Raw genomic sequence first — 351 nt, 5'->3', positions numbered from 1 at the left:
CCTTTCTACCATTTCTTAACAAGCAAATCCTTTCTACCATTTCTTAACAAGCAAATCCTTTCTACCATTTCTTAACAAGCAAATCCTTTCTACCATTTCTTAACAAGTAGTCCAAGGGGGCAAATCCAAGACATTTCTACCAGTATTTCTTAACAAGGGGGCAAATCCAAGACATTTCTACCAGTATTTCTTAACAAGCAAATCCTTTCTACCATTTCTTAACAAGTAGTCCAAGGGGGCAAATCCAAGACATTTCTACCAGTATTTCTTAACAAGGAGTCAAAGGGGGCAAATCCAAGACATTTCTACCAGTATTTCTTAACAAGGAGTCCAAGGGGGCAAATCCAAGAC

This window comes from Cucurbita maxima, unplaced genomic scaffold, assembly GCF_002738345.1.
Source record: "Cucurbita maxima cultivar Rimu unplaced genomic scaffold, Cmax_1.0 Cma_Scf00166, whole genome shotgun sequence".
NCBI lineage: Eukaryota > Viridiplantae > Streptophyta > Magnoliopsida > Cucurbitales > Cucurbitaceae > Cucurbita > Cucurbita maxima.
The sequence above is the reverse complement of the archived record's forward strand: the minus strand, read 5'-3'. Positions refer to the sequence as shown.